This window comes from Schistocerca americana, chromosome 8, assembly GCF_021461395.2.
Source record: "Schistocerca americana isolate TAMUIC-IGC-003095 chromosome 8, iqSchAmer2.1, whole genome shotgun sequence".
Lineage (NCBI taxonomy): Eukaryota > Metazoa > Arthropoda > Insecta > Orthoptera > Acrididae > Schistocerca > Schistocerca americana.
Genome location: NC_060126.1, coordinates 151,238,361 through 151,258,121, shown reverse-complemented (window position 1 = coordinate 151,258,121; position 19,761 = coordinate 151,238,361). Strand labels below are relative to the sequence as shown.

At 44.7% G+C, this 19,761-nt stretch overlaps 1 protein-coding gene and 1 non-coding gene across 4 annotated transcripts in view; both read left to right on the top strand.

Annotated features, from left to right (window-relative positions):
- The window catches only part of LOC124545307 (homeobox protein PKNOX1-like), a 723,840-nt gene that overhangs the window by 424,158 nt on the left and 279,921 nt on the right, over window positions 1–19,761 (top strand). The window lies entirely within an intron of this gene.
- Window positions 13,285–13,368, top strand: Trnas-gga. Its single transcript is given in 2 exon segments — window positions 13,285–13,324; window positions 13,334–13,368. It is a non-coding gene; the product is annotated as a tRNA-Ser (tRNA).

Below are 19,761 nucleotides of genomic sequence, written 5' to 3'. Positions count from 1 at the left end.
TTCCAACGTGTCCAAGATCACACACAGTGTAATGGCCAAGTCCAAGTGGGAGTAGCTTCAGCTTCCGCCCTATGGCCTGGACATGTCGCCGTGCGACGTCTATGTGTTTGGTACGCTAAAAATATCTCAAAGGGAAGGGCTTCAATTCGGTCGGCGGACTGAAGTACACAATGATGTACTCTGGCTCCTGTAAAAGCTGTATGAATTCTAAGAACAGGGAATTCTTCGGTTCGTGAAACAGCGTATGCTGTGGTCTGAGCTGTGGTGATTAATTTTGCGTCAAGACTTCAATTATACCTATAGTGTTCTACCTTTTCTTTTGAACATCCCTCATACAACTGCATAACATCGCGGTAGGCTTCAACTCTTACTCCCTTCTGAATCACTGATTAAGTTTCATGTCCTTCGACTCTTTATAACTACAGTCTGGTTTCTGTATTAGTTGTAAACAACCTGTCACTTCCTGTATTTTGTTCCTGATTCCTTCAGAATTCCGGAGAGCGTATTCCAGTTGACACTGTCAAAGTTTTCTGTACATCTGCAAATTAAATGTAAGTTTTCCTGTCTTCAGCCTATCTTACCAGATAAGATGTAAGGTCAGTATTGTCTCGCGTGTCCTATATTCCACCGGGACCCAAACCGATTTTCCCCAGGTCGGCTTGTTCTGATTTTTCCATTCTTCTGTAAGTAACTGATGTGATATTTTGCAACCACGACATAATAAAGTGATTGTTCAGTAATATGCATACCTTTCTGCATCTGTCTCCTTTTTAACTGAAATGATTACATCATCCTTGAAGTCCGGAGGTATTTCGCGTATCTGATATATCTTGCATACCAGGAGGAATAGTTTTTGTATAATTGGTTCCGCTAAGGATCTCAATAATTCTGAGGCAATGACGTCCACTCCAGGCGTCATGCTTCGATTTAGATCTTTCAGTGCTGTGTCCAATTCTTCTCTCAGTATCATTATTTTCATTCTCATCTCCCCCCTACTTATTCTTCCAATCCCTTAGTATTGTCTTGTAGTTCGTTGCCTCCGGTGTATTCATTTCAGAGTCCGTATTATTCCTAGAAGACTGATGTAGGGATTTTATAGTAGAACAAATATATAGGTTTACATCCTATTACTCCGTTAAATTCTGAGGCGTGCTGCTAGATGTGTTACCGGTATGTCCAGTCAACAAGCAAGTGTGAAGGATTTGCTCGTGAACTCATATGGGAATCCCTGTAGGGAAGCAGACGTTCTTTTCACGAAGCACTCTTAAGAAAGTTTAGAGAACCGCCGTTAATGACAGACTGCAGAAAGCCTGCCGCCAGCAACATACAGGGTGTTTCCGTAAGAGCGTGCAAAAATTTAACAGGACGTAGAGGATGCTCCACTGAACAATTTGAGGTAGAGAACCTGGGATCGGAGAGGCCAGCTTAAGGAGATAATAGGAATAAAATCACATTTCTGTGCACTTTTTTATTTACAGTAGTTACAGTTAACTGCAAGTACCATCATTGACACAATGAACGTACCATTTGCACTGTGCTGAAACTGATGGCCATCAGCCTCAATGCAAACATGATATCGGCGAACAAGATTTTGACGCACCCTGACAACTTTCCTTGGTGTGTTTCGAATCACATCACAGGCAGCTACAATTCTGGCAACTAATTCCACCTCCGTAGCCCCTGGGGCCTCATACACAAGTGATTTTACGACGAATACTTTCCGTGGGTTCCTTTACAACACGTTCGACCACCCCCTCTTCAGGATCAGGTATGCGAGTGGTCCTCATGTTGCCAGGTCCCTCGTTTCTTCTCGCCAATGAACCAATTTTCCGCATTCGTCGATCGAAAGAAATAAACACTCGTCGTGACGGATGATGCCTGTTAAGAAATCATTCTCTGTACAGCCTCTCAGCAGCAGGAACATTGCAACATACTTCCCCGTGCACAGGATGCATGTCAGTGAGTTCTACTTCATCGTTTTGTACTGAGTAATGAGTGGGTCGGTCATTCATTCGTAGCACGTTCTGTCATGAAACAATGTAAATACGATACAACAGAGCCACATTATTGACAAGTAAAGTAGAGAAAACCTGCATCATGAATTCCTAGTAATCAGGCTCGTCCTTGTTCCCTTGCAGTAAAAAAAAATGTGCCTGTAAATAAACAACACAGTACATGTAAACTTGTACGCGTGTTAGTTTAAAATAAGCTGGAAAACAGTAAACGAGGCAAAGCAGTAGACGAGTTTACATCCATACCTCCTTAAGCTGGCTTTCCCGACCCCAGGTTTCCTACCTCAAATTGTTCAGTGGAGCATACTCTATGTCCTGTTACATTTTTGCAGTTTTTACAGAAACACCCCATATATCTAGCGTAAGGACCTCAAAGACAAGAGGAATCGGGGCTCGTACTGAGACATATAGTCAGTAATTTTTCCCTCATTCCGTTTGCAAGTGGAACGGCAAAGAGAGTGATAAGGATCACTGCATCGTACACAGTATGTGATTTTACAAAAAAATGGTTCAAATGGCTCTGAGCACTATGGGACTTAACAGCTGAGGTCATCAGTCCCCTAGGACTTAGAATTACTTAAACATAACTAACCTAAGAACATCACACACACCCATGCCCGAGGCAGGATTCGAACCTGCGACCGTAACAGTCGCGCGGTTCCGGGCTGAAGCGCCTAGAACCGCTCGGCCACCACGGCCGGCGTGATTTTACAGAATACGTATGTAGATCACCTGTATTCTGTTAAGAACCCTTTGCACCGAAGCTAACACGAGTGGATACGCGTTCACAGACAGTTCACCAATGTTCACTGTCATTCATTTCTATCTGTGAACATGCGTTTACATTAGAGGGAGCAGAAGAGATCACGAGACAACAAGCGTAGCTTATTAGCACAGGATACAACACTACATGGTTAGGTCCACGATGCAAAACATTAATACTCGGCGAGGGTTGTTTTGCATGAAGAGCGCACGGGTTTTGACGAAGTGTTGTGTCCGCAGCTCGTGGTCTCGCGGTAGAGTTCTCGCTTCCAGAGCACAAGGTCCCGGTTTGGATTCCCGGCGGGGTCAGGGATTTTCACCTGCCTCGTGATGACTGGGTGGTGTTGTGTCGTCTTCATCATCGTCATCATTCATCCCCATTACGGTTGGATGGCAAACTACCTCCGCTAGGGCCTTGCCTAGTACAGCGGTGCGGATCTCCAGCATCGTCCCCTACGCTCTGTCAAGGAGTATGGGACTTCATCATCATCATCATCAAGCAGATTGTAGTGAGAGAGAAAGAATTTAGATGTCTCACTTTGTGCGTAAACGTGAAGTACGTGAATATAATGCACATAACACAGAATTGCAAGTCCTATTTTCCGTAGTATTAGTCCAAAGCTTTGCACATAATTAAGTCGGTTGACGCTTTTCGCTGGCTTCTTCTTATAGTTGAGGAAGAAATTTAAAAGCAGAAAGCTAATTACGACAACCAAAACACCTTGAAGAATGGATAGCAATTACACTGAGGTTATATGGTTCAAATGGCTCTGAGCACTATAGGACTTAACATCTTAGGTCATCAGTCCCCTAGAACTTAGAACTACTTAAACCTAACTAACCTAAAGACTTCACACACATCCATGCCCGAGACAGGATTCGAACCTGCGACCGTAGCAGTACCGCCGTTCCGGACTGCAGCGCCTAGAACCGCAAGACCACCGAGGCCGGCACTGAGGTTATATCAAAGAGTTTCTGCTCTCTACAGTCAAATACGCGAATTATTTTAGGAATTTAGTTAAAGTACGCAAGAGGAAGGAAACGTCGGGGTTAAACATAGCACGTAAACCGCTCACATAGGCTACCTGATAAAATTTGCTATATAGTTTGTTAGAGAGCAGATAGCGTGAGCCTGGGTAAACCATTATTTATCATGAGATGTCTGCAACATAACAATGATACATCGGCCGTGTAACTACAGCTACCATAAACTTAAGCAACGAGAATGATCAAATATTTCGTATATTTTTATTTTTGATCAATATAATATTCGCCCTCGTTTACTTTCAAGAAAATTTATTGTGCTTTTTCTGTTTAGTGAAAGGAATTACAAAACTTGTGCTAATCCATTTCTTCTTCTCCTCCCCCTCCCTTTGATGAAAGCGTATAATGAATTTATCGTCTTCATCACGTTCCCATTGGCACCTTTAGTACTGCGGCCAATTTTTACTTACCATATTTCCTTTCTCTAAGCACTTGCGCTGTAGCTTTTTTCGATACGAGAAGCACGTATATCTACCTATATTCTTGTATGAGTAACGTCTTTGACGACCACTCCATCGCTAACGCAGCTCATGTTGTCAACAACAGCAACAGTAGACACGACAGCAGACGAAAGTTTTCTGTACTTGTAGCGCTAGAGCGGAGAGAGTGCGAACTTCCTGTGGTGGATCGCTGAAAGACGGACAACCAGAGGAATTTTAACCGACCACGTCCGAACGCCGTTTGCTCAAGCAGGCGTAGCATTTACGCCAGAGAGAATTATATGAGAGCGTGGTGTCTGTTCTTTCGGAAGTGTCTGCAAGTACAGACGCCACGCGCATTCCGCAGCTGTGATACATATTATGTAAACTGAAAGTGGAGGGGGAGAAACGAAAGGAAATGGAAGGAATTTTAGATGTCAATAGCATTGGAACTTTATGCGGAATCAAGGGCAACGAGTGAAAATCGTGCGGACCTGGATTCGAACCCGGGATATCCGGTTTACTAGGTAATTGCGTGAACGCTGCCCCATCCGGACACAGTGTTTGCTGCAATTGCGCAGACTATCCCGGCACGTTTCCCGGCTGACCCACATTCCCACCTAGCGCCACCTATCCTCAATCCCCGTCCATATCCAGCATGCTCGCCACTTCGAGATTCCTACAGGCGGTCTAAAGTAATTGTGTATCCGCACTGGATGTTGTGGATTCATCGCCCGTCGAGGCGACTCAATTGTATGAATCAATTATATGCATGTGCGACTACTACTAATTGCACTGATTAGGGCGAAACACTGTGGTCATCTGCTTGAAAACGTGTTTTTCTGAAACGCAATTCAGCAGTGATTCTGCGTGTCACGGATTGGAAAAGTTACTTGATAGATTTCCAGAGGTTTGTGGCACAAGATACGTATGCACTGGTCATACACTTCCTGTAATTTATGGTCGGTTGGTTTGTGGGCGAGTTGGCGCTCTAAAGTGTGCCAGTTGTGTTTCGTCGGATTCAGATAAGCTGAATCTGATGGCCAAGACATCAACGTGAGTTCACTATCAAGCTTCGCGAACCACTGCAGCACGATTCTGGCCTTATGCCACGCACAATTATCCTGCTGGAAAATGCCGTCGCCGTTGGGTAAGCATAAGTGGTTAGAGATGGTCACTAATGATGTTGACGTAGTCCACAGTTATCATGGTGTTTTCGATTACTGCCGCAGGTCCCATAAAAGCCCAGGTGAATGTCCCCCATAACATAATTCTGCTCCCACCAGCCTGCATCCGTGGCGCGGTGCATGTTTCGAGTAGCATTCGCCTGTATGACGGCATATCTGGACTTGACCAGCGACCTGGTTTAACAATAGAAGGGTGTCGTCCGACCAGGCGACGCGAGTCCATTAGCGGTGGGCAAACTCGTTCATCCTAGGGAACTAGTTCACTGGTGACCGTTCTTTTTTTGGGGACCATTCATTTTTACTCGTTCACCGTTCATTTGTTCTTGGTATATAGTTCTTATAAAAAATTGAAAACTAGTAGCATAGGTGACGGAAGATGGAAGGCGCCAAGAGGGGCACTTCCTCCCCCCTGGAGTACAGAGTTTTTATTCATAACAGAATTCTCACACACTTGCAATTTTCGTGATCCTTCAAAACCTCTCGTTTAGCCAACTGTAGCGTTGTGTGGCTAATCGCAGTGAAACAATATAAGGCGGCGTACGAAAAACCGGCACCGAGTACAGACTGTTCGCCAATTACGCACGATTTGTTGATCGCTATGAGCAGTATACATAAACATGTAGTAAGTAGGCAGTGAAGAAATAACAAGCTAATGCAAAACAAAAACTCCGAAACAATAGATGGCGATTGGTGGGCGACAATGAGCAGTCTATACTCTGGGCCGATTTTCCGTGCGCCACCCTGCACTACTGAAATAATGTTGTAGGAGTTGTCATATTCTCTTTACAAAGTGTGACACCAGACACTCGATTATGGCACGCGGACTTCATTCTGTTGTAAGTTGGTCTGCCTTCCACAACAATGAACATGCTCTTGAACTTAAATGGGTATCCTGTAGGGAAGCACACGGAAAATGGCCACTCCTGTGTCCCGTGCCGACTTCCTTTGCATGTGTAATAACAAAAAAATCTTGCCTTTTCACAAGTATTTTTTCTGCTGTTTATCGATATAGTGATGTAAGCTGATTTGTCGTTTTGTTACCTGAAAAGATGTACGTATTACGTTATTTTATGTAATTTACGTAATTGTAAAATACATTTTAATTACCGGTCATGGACCTTGAATAGAATACGAAAAGAACCAGAAGTCCAGAGTTCAAAAAAGGTTTGAAACAGATCTAGAATGGGCATGCGCAGCGAACGAAACAAACAACTCTGTTGTGAACTATCAGCAGTCGGGAATGGAACTGCGACGAGTGGCCACGCGAAGGAGAACGAGTCCGAGACGGATGGGAACGGGACCGAGGCTGGAATGAGACCGGCCGACGTGCCGTTGCGGGAACGAGACAGACAGTTTCCCGTTCCGGGAAACTACAAGTAGAAAGCCGCGACCGAAGTGAACTATGAAATACCGTTCCTTAGAATTCGTTGCTCGCTCGTTCCGTTCATCTTGATGAACCGTTCCTTTGGAACCGTTAGTTCGCGAACGACCCATCTCTAGATACCATTGATCCGCGGTCCAATCTCGATTATCCCGTGCCCACTGTTATCGTAATGGACGATGTTGTTGGGTCAACATCGGAACACATAGGCGTCCTCTGCCGCGGAACACCTTGTTAGCATTGTGCGCTCAACGGTGCACTCCGAAACACTTCTGCCCGCGCCAGTATTATACTTTGTCGTACAGATCTGCCATGGATCGTCGCCTATTCTGCTTTAGAGAGCGGGTAAGCCTGCGGTCCCTGTGTTCTGTGATGAGGTACGGACATACACCTTCTTGTCGCCTACTCGTGGTTTCAGCATTCTTCAACCACTTTTGATAGATGCTCGCGACAGTCACAGGCGAACAGCCGACCATCTTCGCCGTTTCCGAAGTGCTCGCTCCCAGGCATTGAGACACAACAACGTGGCTTCTGTCAAAGTCGCCTCAGGCCGTGGATTTCCGCATTTGCGCCACTTCTCGTCGCTTGAATGATTCGTTTCTACTCCGCTTATGTACTTCTCTTACCGCGTTACGTCCCCTCCGCGCCTGTCCGGCCATCCTGATTTAGGTTTTCCGTGATTTCCCTAAATCGCTCCAGGCAAATGCCGGGATGGTTCCTTTCAAAGGGCACGGCCGACTTCCTTCCCTGTCCTTCCCTAATCCGATGAGACCGATGACCTCGCTGTCTGGTCTCCTTCCCCAAAACAACAAACCAACCAACCAACCAACCCACCGCGCCACCAGTCGGCATACAACATCGCGGTGGGCAGTGGTCGTAATATTTTGGTTCATCAGTGTATATGAATGCGTGGTGCCCATTCTTTCGGACACATTTGTAAAACTGATTCGCCTCGATGTCGTCCTGAATGGGGTGACAGAAACAAGCGTAACTTCAAGTGCGCCCCAGGGCAGCGTAATAGGTCCTCTGCTTTTTACGGTTTACATAAATGATCTGGTTGATGGTATTGGCAGCGGCCTTAGACTGTTTGCCGATGATGCTGTAGTCTACAGGAAAGTAGTATCACCCGAAAGTTGTGAACAAATCAATGAGGATTTGCAGAAAATAAATGCGTGGTGTAATGACTGGCAGTTATCTCTCAATATTAGTAAGTGTAACCTACTGCGTATAACAAGGCGAAAATCCTCATTAATGTATGAGTACAAAATAAATGCCCAGTCTTTGGAAGCGGTAACATCCGTCAAGTATCTGGGTGTGACTATTCGAAATGATCTCAAATGGAATGATCAGATTACGCAAGTAGCAGGTAAGGCAAACTCTAGATTGCAGTTTATTGGTAGAATCCTGAAGCGATGCAGTCCTTCAACAAAGGAAATAGCTTACAATACGTTAGCTCGTCCAGTCTTGGAGTATTGTTCCTCTGTATGGGACCCTTACCAATCGTGTGTGATTCAGGAGATTGAGAAGGTCCAAAGAAGAGCGGCAAGATTCGTGATTGGCACATTTAGCCATCGCGAGAGCGTTACAGATTTCAAATGGCTCTGAGCGCTATGGGACTTAACATCTGTGGTCATCAGTCCCCTAGAACTTAGAACTACTTAAACCTAACTAACCTCACACACATCCATGCCCGAAGCAGGATTCGAACCTGCGACCGTAGCGGTCACGCGGTTCCAGACTGAAGCGCCTAGAACCGCACGGCCACACCGGCCGGCGTTACAGATCTCACAGAAAGTTCGAAGTGGGACACTCTTGCAGATAGACGGTGCGCTAAACGGAAGGGGCTGCTCACTAAATTCCGAAATCCGATCTTCACCGATGATGTAGAGCATATATTATTACCACCAACTTTCAAATCGCACAATGACCACCATTCAAAGATAAGGGAAATAAGAGATCGTACTGAGGCGTTCAGTCGTTTTTTCCTCGCGCGATCCGCAAGTGGGACAGATTTGGGGGGGGGGGGGACTATGGCGCGAATTGTGCTCTCCGCCACACACCGTTTGGTGGCTAGCGGAGTATATATGTAGATGTAGAAGGAATTGGCGGCCTTCAGTACGGATGTTTACGTTCAACCCCTTGCGAGATTTTCGAAGTAGCGATCATGGAGGACATGGACGGGGATTACGGATAAGTGGCGCTTCGCAGGAATACGGGCCGAGATGGACCGCCCAAGTGCACTGTACACTCGGCTGGTTGGCGCAGTGGTTACTGCAACTGCCTAGTAAACAGGAGATCCTGGGTCGAATCCCGGTCAGACACACATTTTCTCTCGTCGGCGCTGATTCCGCATTAAGTCACGAGGCAGCTGATATCATTAGTTCCTTCCCTTCCCTTCCCATTCTCCCCCCTCCGTCTTCAGTTTACATAACCAGAGACAATTCTGTTGCATGTTCGCTTCGGAGTAAAGAGGGCTTTAGTAATACAAATATTAAAACACGCCCGCACGCACGCACGCACGCACGCACGCACGCACGCGCACACACACACACACACACACACACACACAATTTTTATCACGGTCTGCAGAGTGTTCGAGTGTTAACAGCGGTGCGTGCAGGTTAAGTGATGTTGGATTAGGGAAAGGGTATTACTTGTCTTCTTCTTCGAATGGTATGAAAGCGCTTTTGTACGTCGGTCACGTGACTAACAGGTTTGGTTGCGTTGGAGGCGAGGCAGGGCGGCGTCTGGCAAGCGCGGCGCTCTGCCATGACGTACGGCGCGAGGCGAACCTGCGCGATAATGGGAATGGATCGGCGGCCGCCGTTTCACAAATCAAGGGGACAGGGTAGTGGGGGGAGGCGGGCAGCGGCTGACGTTGATGGGCAGCAGGCGCGGCGCGGCACCTGTTGCTGCGCTGACCGGCGGGTCGGCCCGTCAGCTGAGCACGCCTGCGCCATCAGCTGAGCGTGTTATGGGCTTCCTGTCTGGCTGCTCCAATCTCGTTACGAGAACGGCCAAGTTCATTCTAACTGAGCCCCAAAACCGTCTCATAAGGCGGACGTCTTTGTTCACCTGAATTCTCTGATGTCTCTACACGATTCGTTTTCCCAAGGAATTTATGATTATGAATTTCTCTTGTAGATGTGGTGCAATTAAATAACAGGACTTTTTGTAAATGAAACGAAGTGATCGTATGGCATTTATTGGCCGGGTTATCACCTTCGGTGTTCGGCCGCCGTATGTCAAGTCTTTTTAGTTGACGCCACTTCGGCGACTTACGTGTCAATGATGATGATGATGATGATGATGATGATAAAGGACACACAACAACCAGTCCCCTGCAGGGAATCGAACCCGGGCTCCCTTGCCATGCCAATATTACAGTACTTTTAATGCCTAAGGCTACGTTTACTTCGAAACACCGCAAGTGAGGCATAAATTTCGAAATGTTAAACTACTCTCGTTTGAATTTATCACCGTTGTACTGGTAAATAGCATTTCGACAACAAGTATTTGGTCGTTGTTCGCAAATACCATGGGCTCCCAGGTTTTCTGACTTGAACACACTGAACACTTTTGTCTGGGGTTATTTAAAAACTGCTGTATTTCAACCCTGTAAATGGTGTTGATGATACCTGGGATCGTGTTGTGGATCATTGTCAAGCCATTCGAAACAGGCCTTAATTTTTAAACGTGTACAGTAATCGATGAGAGACGTACTGAAGCCTGCCTGCAGATAAAATGGCGTAACACTTGTAATGTGTTTGTTCTCAAGTGCGTATCTGCAGTTTTGACTCTCGTGAACTCTGCTGTAAGGCGTTCATGCACTCAGTTGTAATACATCGTAACTGGGAAAGTGTTTAACAGGATTGTTTGCTTGTTTCATTATCCTCTATTCGCAGCTTTCGTTTGTACCTACAGTAGTCGAACACCCTATATAATAATACACTGCGCAAAAAAGTAAAACCTCCGTGACTGCCTCCCAAAGTGACGAGTAAGATTGAAATGACATGTTCCACACCCAGGAGCATTCCCTCTTTTATGGGTCTATGGAATGAATAATTAATCTAATCTAATCTCTTGCGTGGTAGGCGGTAACGCTACCGCTGCGCTACGGAGGCGGGCAGGTTGTATTTTTGGCGTACGCATTTCGCATGTTTTCATTGCAGACGGTTCCTCAGTGACCTGTAATGCGTATTTGTTGTATGCGTGTTTACAGATACAAACTACGCAACAATAAAATAAGAAAGTACTACTTTTTCGAAACCCCGTAACTGTCTCTCATTGCGACGCATAAGTTTGAAAAATGCCTGAAAGATGGCTACAAGCTTTCTCGTTAATGATGCAAAAGCTCGGCGCCCTGTGACCTCACCCTTGGGCTCGACGACACATGTTGTCGACACAAGCGAATAAAAGGCCACAGCTCAGAAGTTCATGAGACGTGTGAAGCGGGTTAATGACATCACATTGGCACCAAATTTCATCACAGTTCTGCCCAGTGCTACTATGGAAGTGTCACAGGATGCGACGGTCGGCATACCCTCACTTACCCACATTTCACCCCTTCTTTTGACGCCTCTGCGATAGAGGCCAGAGACACCTAGCTTTGAAATCACGCGATTTGAGCTAAATTTCAATCTTACGCGTCGCTGTGGGAGGCAGTTACGGGGATTATACTTTTTTGCGCAGTGTGTTATTATATAGGATGTTCGACTATTGCAGGTACAATCGAAAGCGGCGAACAGAGGACAATGAAACAAGCAAATAATCCTGATAAACACTTTCCCAGTTACGATGTATTACAACTGAGTGCATGAACACCTTACAGCAGACTTCACGAGAGTCAAAACTGTAGATATACTCTTGAGAAAAATCACATTAGAACAGGTGTTACACCATTTTATGTGCAGGCTGGCTTCAGCATGTCTCTCATCGGTGCCCGTACACGTTTAAAAATCCAGGCGTGTTTCGAATGCATTGACAACCATCCACAACACGATCCCAGGTATCAACACCACCATTAACAGGTTGAAATACAGCAGTTTTTAAATAACTGCAGACAAAAGTGTTCAGTGTGTTCAAGTCGGGGAACCTGGGAGCCCATGATATTTGCGAACAACGACCAAATACTTGTTGGTGAAATGCTATTTACCAGTACAACAATGATAAATTTAAAAAAAAAATGGTTCAAATGGCTCTGAGCACTATGGGACTCAACTTCTGAGGTCATTAGTCCCCTAGAACTTAGAACTAGTTAAACCTAACTAACCTAAGGACATCACAAACATCCATGCCCGAGGCAGGATTCGAACCTGCGACCGTAGCGGTCTTGCGGCTCCAGACTGCAGCGCCTTTAACCGCACGGCCACTTCGGCCGGCGGTGATAAATTGAAACGAGAGCAGTTTAACATTTCGAAATTTATGCTTCACTTGCGGTGTTTCGAAACAAATGTGGCCTTAGGCATTAAAAGTGTTGAAATATTGACATGAGGCACTTTTGCATACGCCGTATCGGGGAAACAATTGGTTTCCGGACCTGTATTTATTAGGGTTACTTGCTTGTTACGTTGTCTTGTCCTCGCCCTCTTGTTTACAGCTATAACAGTCAAACAGTCTGAACTACAGTATTTTCGTTATTCGCCTATTGCAGCGCAAGTATCACAGGGTTAGAGAGCTGAGATTCCTGTTTGGTCCTACTTACTATCTTTTGGGATTTTATCACGTGTGTGTCAGAAATGTTCCTCAGCAAGAGTATCTTCCACACAGAATAACACTCGCCTGCAACATTGGTAGACAAGTACAACCAACACACACACACACACACACACACACACACACACACACACACACACAGTGAAAGTGAACGGTGTAAGTGAAGAGAAATGTGCACGCAGAACAACGAGACCCAATTCCAGTACGACGCATATGTGGTAACAAAATGGAAGTAGAACCTAATAATAATAATAATAATAATAATAATAATAATAATAACAGTAATAATAATATATAAGCAACTAAGGATAGACAGAAAACATAAAAATGACTACAAAGGAATTTAGTCTACAATACAAAACAGCAAACATTCATGGATGCAGTGGAGCAGGTGAGATGACATTTGTCGATTGCCTGGTGCTCATTAAAGCTGTTTAGCCCAATAGGAGGACAGAAACAACTTAAGCTGTAATCATAAATAAAACTTGCCACATATTCGATGCGATTGTCGATTGTAATATATTTTTAATAATAAAGTATATAAATATGCCCAAAGAAAGTTCGCACCATCTTCGATCTTCGAAAATATCAGGGTTCCGATTCACGAGAAGCAGGGAAAGAAAGGATAAGCGTTGTGGGAAAAAAGAGATAGTACATGCGAGGGGCGTTTAAAAAGTAAAGCAGATTGATTTTATTCAGGATTCCAATACAGCATATTCTCCACTCTTTGGCTTAAAAATCCAATTTTTCAACATAATCAGCCGGCCCGGGTGGCCGAGTGGTTCTAGGCGCTACAGTCTGGAACCGCGCGACCGCTACGGTCGCAGGTTCGAATCCTGCCTCGGGCATGGATGTGTGTGATGTCCTTAGGTTAGTTAGGTTTTAGTAGTTCTAAGTTGTAGGGGACTGATGGCCTCAGATGTTAAGTCCCATAGTGCTCAGAGCCATTTGAACCGTTTTTTTCAACATAATCTCCGTTCAATGCGACGGCCTGACGCTACCTTACTGGGAGGGCCTGTATGCCTGCATGGTACCACGCTATTTGTCTACGTTGGAGCCAACGTCTTGCTCCATCAATAAGACCAGAGGAGTATCGTCATGACTTCTACGGCTGAAGGAGCAGCTTTGAACCTTTTTTTTTTTTTCCCCCGGAGGAGAGGGACTCCGTGGATTGCCGTTTTGTTTTCGGTTCGAAGTGATGAACGATCGTTTCATGAGCTCTGACGATGTTCGACAAAAAAAGTGTCAACGTCCAAGCAATGTCGCATAGGTGTTCCTTCGTTGCTCTTTGTGGTCTTCTGTTTGGCGGTGCACACACCTTTGAGTACCCCAACTGGTGGACGAGTGTGTCAACTGTACCAACGGAAACGTATAGTTGAGCAGCAAGGTGTTCATTGTGATCCCTTAATCACCACGACTGAGAGTGTCCGCCCGTTCTAACATTGGAGGAATCACAACTGTATGCGGCCGGCCGGCACGCTGGAGATCGGGCAGATTTGGGCGACCTTGTTTCATTGATGACAGACGCATCGCCCACCGCCTCGTCGTGCTTTTGTTCACTGCTAAGTCTCCGTAGACATTCTGCAAGCTCCTGTGAATATCTCCATGTTCTGGTTTTCCACCAAAAGAAACTCAGTGCCTGCTCCGTCCTTGCAACGCACCTCTATTACAGGCGGCACTTCGGAAGCTACTTACAGAGTCGCCATCTACCGGAACTTCATGAAACATAGTGACTGAAGTGGGAATATTTCACGATGTCACACAACAAATTCCGCATTTTTTCTGCTGAAATTTTCCGAGAAAAAATCCGTGGCATTAGTTACTGAACGCTTTTCGTATCTTTGCACAACCGATCAGAACCTGCATTAGACAATACCCGAGCAGCAGGTTCTTATCGGGGTGAGGCACAGCGGTATCGTCTAGTACCGTTATGCTTCACGCCATGTACTGTAACTTTCACGGATCCCTCTTTGCAGACTGTCTATAAGAGTTAGTCATAAACATTTAACCGTCACCTCGAAAAAATCAAGCTGCGACCACGCAACTTGGTGGTACTGTTAGTCATTCTCTACTTATTGACCCTTGGCTTACTTGGCGGAGAGCATGGTTGCAAAAGCCAAGCATTTTGTCTATCTAGACAACGTTTCAACTCAGAAATCACCTCGTCATCTTTTGGGAATGAATGCCACGCGATTGCTATTTCTTCTCAGTAAAGAGGAGGCAGTCCCTGGGTGCCAAGTCAGCAGAATACGTAGCGTGAGGTGCAGCTTGATAGCAGAATAAAGCAGCATGTGTAACAGTGTATTGCGCGGGATGAGCTGGGGCGGGATTATCGTGCAGGGAAAACTCATCCTTGGACAGCGTCCCGTGACGCTTCGTTTTGAAAGCCTCCCGTAGCCTCGGCTGGAGATTTTCGTAGTACACGCCTGTCATGGTTTGTCCCCCCCCTCCCCCCTCTCCATTACGAGGATTGCTACCATCACCGCAGGGCAGACGCCAAAAACAATCTCGGGGTCTCGATGACAAACCCAGCACTCGTCCGTGGTGAGTGGGCGGGTGAGGAGATCATGTCGATTTACCTGACACATCTGTAACATTTCCGCTGCTGCCTCGTTTTGACAGGCTTTTTGAATGGATGTGAGTAGTCGCCAAAAACAACCAGTGTCACCCCTTTTGTGGTCAACGGTTCTTCACAGAGAAATGGTCTGCCACTGCTTGGTTCGTCACACTGGAAGCGTCTACGCCATCTGAAAACCCAATCATATGATGGTAAGTTGTTGCCGTACACTTCCACCAAGGGAGCATGGATTGTTGCAGCGTCGTTCCACTTTAAATTCAGAATTAACACAGGGTATTCCCCTTAATCAGTGGGACGCAGCATGTTGTTTAGGGTCATCTAGCGGGGTGCTCCGATACTGTATCGCGTTGATTTCACTTTATACCATGAGTGCAGACATGTTCCTGCGAATTAACAAAAAGGTAATTATGTGATTTTATATTGAGGTGGTGGCTACGAATGGTGTTGGAGACGCTGCTGCCAAACCTGTACCACATTTTCTGGGTTCATCTTGTGTGTGGTCTTCTGAGACGATACACAGCAAGGTTAACTGGTTCCACGCTCATGCTCAGCGCTGTTCATACGACTAGATAGTGTAGAACAGTGATCGTCAAACTGCAGCCCGCGAGCCGCATGGTGCCCAAGCTAAGAATTCCTGCGGCACGCGGTTCTCAGTCGTATTTTATCGTTATATGAATCTTGCTACTAACCGGCGAATCCAGAAATATCAACTAATGTTAAAAACTTCTTAAGAATGTAGTTTTCCTGCTCAGCATTAAACAAAGATAGTTCGAGACAGTAATATTATTTTCACATTTACTTTCGGAAAAAAATTATATATCTACATATCACTAAAAAAACTGGAAACATCCCCCAGGCTGTGGCTAAGCCATGTCTCCGCAGTTCGTTTCTTTCAGGAGTCCTAGTTCTGCAAGGTTCGCAGGAGAGCTTCTGTAAAGTTTGGAAGGTAGGAGACGAGATACTGGCAGAAGTAAAGCTGTGAGTACCGGGCGTGAGTCGTGCTTCGGTAGCTCAGATGGCAGAGCACTTGCCCGCGAAAGGCAAAGGTCCCGAGTTCGAGTCTCGGTCGGGCACACTGTTTTAATCTGCCAGGAAGTTTCACTAAGAATCTAATTCTTGTCAAAACGACGCGCATCAACATTCGACTCCTGTGAGTACATCCATCGAAATCCAGTTTTTGTCAAACCGGCACTCTTATTCCCCGTATCGACGATGTTAATATCATGAACATGGCTGATAGTTGTCAACGACGAAGCAGTAATTTTATTCGACAAAGAGGTCAGGTATAGCAAACAGTTGTGAACGGTAAGTATTTGTTCTTTACCGATATCGAATATACATTTCCATTTCTAACAGGTGCTAATGTTTAATTGCTTCCGAAGAAGGATTACGTTGAAACCTATAAAGAATAAACACTCGCCTGTTTAAACTATTAGCTGTACCAGCTACTTCGTCGGATAAACCTATAGCGGAGGAATTGTAGTAGGCAAGCGAATAGTTGGGCAGCAACCTCAAACGTGACGCTGGCCGATGAGGCATATAAATATGTCGTGGGGCGGGGGACGTGGTTGGGTGGACGCTATCTTGCTTGTCTTCCAGTGTTGGCAACTCGTGGGCTTGCGTGCGTCGTACCGATCAGTTGCTACGGCACAAATTTCAACTGAATTAAAATGCACTCGTGAATGCATTTTAGTCATCGTCAAATGCACTACATATTTGAAACAAGTAATACGAAATCAAATTAAGGCTATTGCAATACGAGGGTAATGTCAAAAATAAGATCTCCTATTTTTTTAATAAGTACATAGACCTGTTTATTTCTACAATGGTATACATCAGTTTACAGCCTGAAAATTTAGCTATTTTTTCGACATAATCACCATTTCTCTAGGTGCATTTTTGTAGACGCTGTGGCAGTTTTTGTATGCCCATGTCATACCAGCTCGCGGCGTTTTGGTGATTGCGTATTACAGTCTTTTTCACTGTTGTGAGAGAATAAATCATAGTTACGTTATTATTCTGTAACTAGCCGCTGGAGACCACAGAAGCACAAATTCTTTATACCAAAACACTCAAAAAATATATAATTGAACAACCTCCGAAATTTTGTCCGTGGAGTTATGGTTCGCCTTGTAAATGCCACTGACCTCACACAATAGTTGTTGTTGTTCGCCATGCTCACTTAAATAGCTTTCTGGACGCCCAACTGTGTGGAACAATAAAAACAAAGCAGCAGCAACAGAACCATTCTTGATGTTGAATATATAGGAAAACACATAACACGCGTTCGTGACAATGTGGCAGACCTGTGTCAAAGTAAATAGTTCATGTATTCTTTAATACTATCGCAACAGTTTGATATTAGCAGCGTTTTCAACTCTTTCTGAAATACACCTGACCTTTTCCTCGCCTGTTCAATTAACTTACGGGGGTGCAGCCGGAATACGACGTCGACAACGGCCACTAGCGCAACAGTTTGATATTAGCAGCGTTTTCAACTCTTTCTGAAATACACCTGACCTTTTCCTCGCCTGTTCAATTAACTTACGGGGGTGCAGCCGGAATACGACGTCGACAACGGCTGATATTTCGGCGTGAGCAAACCCTGGCGTTGAAAATGGCTGCATTCTTGTTATTTGAACATTGTATATACCAGGAGAAACTCAGGTCTCACATTGTTCCTGCCTGTTCTGCAGTCACTTCTTTGGATATTATTATGGGCTATAGGGCATATTTTACTAATATTAAGCTTTGCAATGTCTTTTCTTATAGAAATCATTCCTAGCTCTAGTTTCATAATACTTGTCGTTTAGTACTGAAAATTGCTCGTGTAATTTAAGGTAGCATATCTGTATCCCTTCCATACATTGCTGTGTCTGTTTTTAAGACCTTCAATAACTATACTTGAAGGATGGAACAAGCAGACAAAATGCATTGGTGTAAAAAGCACTGTTAGGTCGAAAAATACACTTTTCCTTAAAAAGTTTCATTACAGGTGACAAATATTCTCGCAATTAATGCTACAAGAGTAACGGGCTCATTTGTTACTCACAAAATACGCAAACGAACTAGCAGGCAACGTCAGTAACTTTCGGGATGCGTTGGCAGGCGACCCTCACATGTATTGAGCAGTAATACGTATGGTACGATAGTTTTTTCTTATCCCAAGGAAACAGGACTCTCGAAACGAATGACAAGTAACATCAAACGACCTTAAAATCAGTGTTGCGCTTCTGTACACAGTATTTGCGAGGAGTGAACTAGGTGGGGTAAGTTCTTTATGAATGGCACCAGCAAGTATTGTGCTTTTTATATGAGCTATGCGTATGTGGGATTCTTACACGCACCGAGAAACTTTAAAAACGGGGAAACATAGCATGCACAGTAACAGTAGAAAGCTTCGTGCGAAAGTTGTGGCTGATTCGTTAAATAGTGAGTAAAAGCAAATGTGAAAATGGATTCCCAATCACTTTTGGACTGTTTTAGAACGAATGAAACTGAGTGAGCCGTGATTTGTTGATATGGGCGAGATTTGGGTTCATCACTTTAGTACTGCTTTTGCACAATTGTTACATGAGTACCTCATTACTCTCAAGGTATTGACTACCGCTGTGGAGGACCGGCGTTCTATTTCCGGTGACTGCATCCGATGTTTCTATGTTATGTAGACTAAGTTACCCTCCTGCGGTCAAACGAGAAGTTTACTTGACTAAATAAGATCGATTTTGACTCACAGTTCGATGAAACAGCATCAGTCGAAAGAATTGTACAATGAAGGTGGCCGCATAACATTATTAATTTCCATACGTATCTAATGACATAACATTTTACACCAAACGTTGCAGTTTAGTCGGTGGCTGATCTTTTATAGCTCTCTGCTCAATACTGTTGCCCCGTTCCGCAAATTTAATTAAGTACATCAAAGTTCGTGGTATTGTTCATATTCCTTTCTCTCGTTCGGGACATTTATTTTCAGAGAACTCACTCTTTACGTGAATTAGCTCCCGTCAGTTTTTCAAACACTGAAAATGCATTCGTGAGTTTGATCCAAAGAGTAGGCTTAGTCTCTTACTGCAGGTAAAGACGCTAGGCTTAGTCTCTTACTGCAGGTAAAGACGCCAGACTGACAATCGGAAAGGCAGTGTTTTCACCTCTAACAAGCATGTGGATAGCATTTCTATTTGATGATAAACTCTTTTGAATTGCTAGGAATTCCTCTTTAAATTTCTTCTGTGGTTGATATGTAGAACCATCCAGGGACATCAGTGACATTGTGAAGAAGCTGACAGGAGGAGGCCCGGAAAGTTGCAGACTTTCATTTCTCTTATCACTACAGACTAACAAACATTCGAATACATAGGGCTGTCGAGTTTATCTCTGTCCGCTTCAGTGTCGGACGTCAAGCGATATACTTAGTTTTGATTCTGATGTTGGACGAGTTCAGGTACTTTCTTAATTTTCTTTTATATTGGTCTGCTGGCGTAGGGAATCCAATTCATTCTTATTAATAAAGGATATAAATTCCATAAATAGGTTTACGACCACTATAAATTGTTGCCATTCTTTATTATATAGCTAGATCGGCTTCGTGGTTAGTTGGTTCGTCGTGCAGGTTTCTATGTCGCCATTCGTGCTTGCTGTCTAAAACTTGCCGCCGGAGGTT